Raw genomic sequence first — 2,595 nt, 5'->3', positions numbered from 1 at the left:
TACTGGGGTGATTTTCCTTGCCAAATGTATTGGTCCTAATAGATGCTTGCGATGTAGAAAATCTACTAAGGACTTCCCTTACTTGTTCAAGGAGTGCTTGATGATCTGTGGCCTAGCAGGGAAGATATGCCAATGGGTCCAAAAGACCTGGAAGATAGGTTTCTTTAATAACGATCTCTTCCTTGGTGGGAAGGTGTTCAAGAGTCAAGTGCTTCTTATCAACATGAAAATTATCAGATTCTGCTACTTCAAACACATTTGGAGGGCCAAGAACGGTTAGATCTTCAAGAATGCCTTGAAATTAGCTAGGTTCATGAAGATTATACAAGAAAGCAGGAAAACAATTGTCGCCTTTGGAAAGAAAATCAACTATGTTGAGTGGAATAGGGTAATTGGTGTTGTAATGTCTGGTTACCACCACCATGATTAGCCAAGTTTCTCGATGGGGTCCTTTTCAGTGATGTGGGGTGGGTTATGGCTCTTCTGTCATCTAATGTGTCTTTGGTTGTTGGGAGACATCATGGCTCGGCAGGAGCATGACCAAAATCTGTAATTCCTTGGTTATGTTAATATAATTAACTCACCATTGTGAGTTTTGCAACAAAAAAAAAAGATGGAATTTAAAATGCTTTGGGAGGTATGAATTGTTGCTTATTCTAGTTGGGCTAGTCAATGCTTGCTTGCCATTGCCTGACAACATTCATGATGTTTGTGGACAATGTCTTGCATCCATACCTTGATAAATTTTTCATCATGCTTTTGGAGGACATTCTCATTTACACCAATTTCAAACCAACACTTGGATATCTTCGTAAAGTTTTTAGGTTGCTCTATAAGCATACACTCAATGACAAGGAGGAAAATGTGACCTCCTTGCATTACTGTTAGGGAAGTAAGCCCTAACACTTTGGCGATCATGCGATTGGTTCAAATCCAGCCTGAACCGTATGGCAGTTAGGAATATAGTGCAGAACTAATATGCAAGTTGATCTTGACCACCTGAGGGAATTCTCCAATTGGGTAACCCCGTAGGAAGAGTCTGAGGAATATGCAACCACGTTCTTGAAGAATTTCTTCCCAAATTTTCCGGGGGAAATCAAAATTGCAGTGGCTGACAAGTATTTACGATATAAAAGAAGAAATCATGTATGAGTGGGTCAGGCCAAGGGTCAATTTATTGCAACACTCATATGGCACCCGGTTTCGACTTAGGAGAGAATTTGCAGCAAGGAGAAGACAGGAAGAAGAGTTGGGCAATGATGGCCAAGCTGAACCTGTAAGGGGGGAAACTACAGGAGTAGGTATTGTTGGGGCGGGGATTGAACTGCAAGAACCTAAACACAGGCTGCAAGGGACCCCACCTGCAAACCAACAAGGCCAACAAGCAACTCCTCCTACAGCAGACTCAATTGTGGGAACATTGGTGAATGTATTGTTAGCTCAGACAATCTTTCAGGCAAGAAGACAATTACAATTTATAGGAACATGGACATCCTCTTTACCTTTTAATCCACTTCCGGTAAGGGTACTCAGAACACTTCCGATACCTCCAATGGCTGCACCAAATCCCAAAGTGGGCGTGGAAAAGTTCAGCGGGAAAAAGTCCCAAGATGCTAACAGCCACTTTGGTCAATTTCAAACAAGGTGGTCTGCAAGTGGATATGAGGCACTACACTTGGATGGAGTAAAGAAGGAGCATTTTGCAGCAACACGCAGGGGAAAGCCATGGCTTGGTTCTTGCAGTATGGTATGCCTGCTTTTGCTAATTATAATGATTTCAAACAAAGATTTTTGTGAAGGTTCAGGGAAGACAAAACACCTGAAGACATTTTAAAGAAATTGAAAAAGTTAAAGCAAAAAACTTGTTGGTTGAAGATTATGCCCAAAAGTTTAGGAATTTAAACAATAGATTGGAAGTGGCACAACAGTCTTCTATGGAACAGTTGGGGGATTATTTTTGTAAGGGACTCAAACACGAATACAGGAGTGCAATAGGGAGAGCCCGTTAGCAAATGCACAGGATATTACTGATTTGGTTGAGGCAGCCGCCAGGTCTGAAAGAAGGTATGGAGGTAAAACTGTCTTACGGGAAAAGAAGAAGAAGAAGAAGAAAAGTGATGACTCATACTCAGAATTTGAAGATTTAGGGTCAGAAACTAGTGATTCAGATCAGGATACAGGTGTTGACACTGACAGTGATGAGGATGAAGATTGGTCAGAAAAGAAGAAAGCAAAGAAAAAGGATAAGGAAAAGAAGAAATAGAAGAAAGATAAGGATTCTCCAAAGAAGGATAAAAAGCAGGGAAAGGATGTGGTGACTACAAATGCAGTCAACAAAATTATTCAGAATAAGTTACAAACTCTGGGCATTTTGAGGAATTTGCATATCTCAGTTGGGGGACTGCAATTTGTAGCCAACTCTGTAGTTCTCCTGTTGGAGGAATCTATTCGTTCTTATCCAATCATGTTGGGAAGACCATGGTTAAGATCAGCAAGAGTCAAGCAATTATGGGGAGCAAACTCCACTGTGATCAAAAGGGGTAAGAAGAAAGTTAGAATGCAAATGATGCCAGAAAGGTCATCCCACCAGGTTTT

The sequence above is a fragment of the Adiantum capillus-veneris genome, chromosome 11, assembly GCF_014529385.1.
Source record: "Adiantum capillus-veneris isolate H3 chromosome 11, ASM1452938v2, whole genome shotgun sequence".
Lineage (NCBI taxonomy): Eukaryota > Viridiplantae > Streptophyta > Polypodiopsida > Polypodiales > Pteridaceae > Adiantum > Adiantum capillus-veneris.
This window is presented reverse-complemented; position numbering follows the sequence as displayed.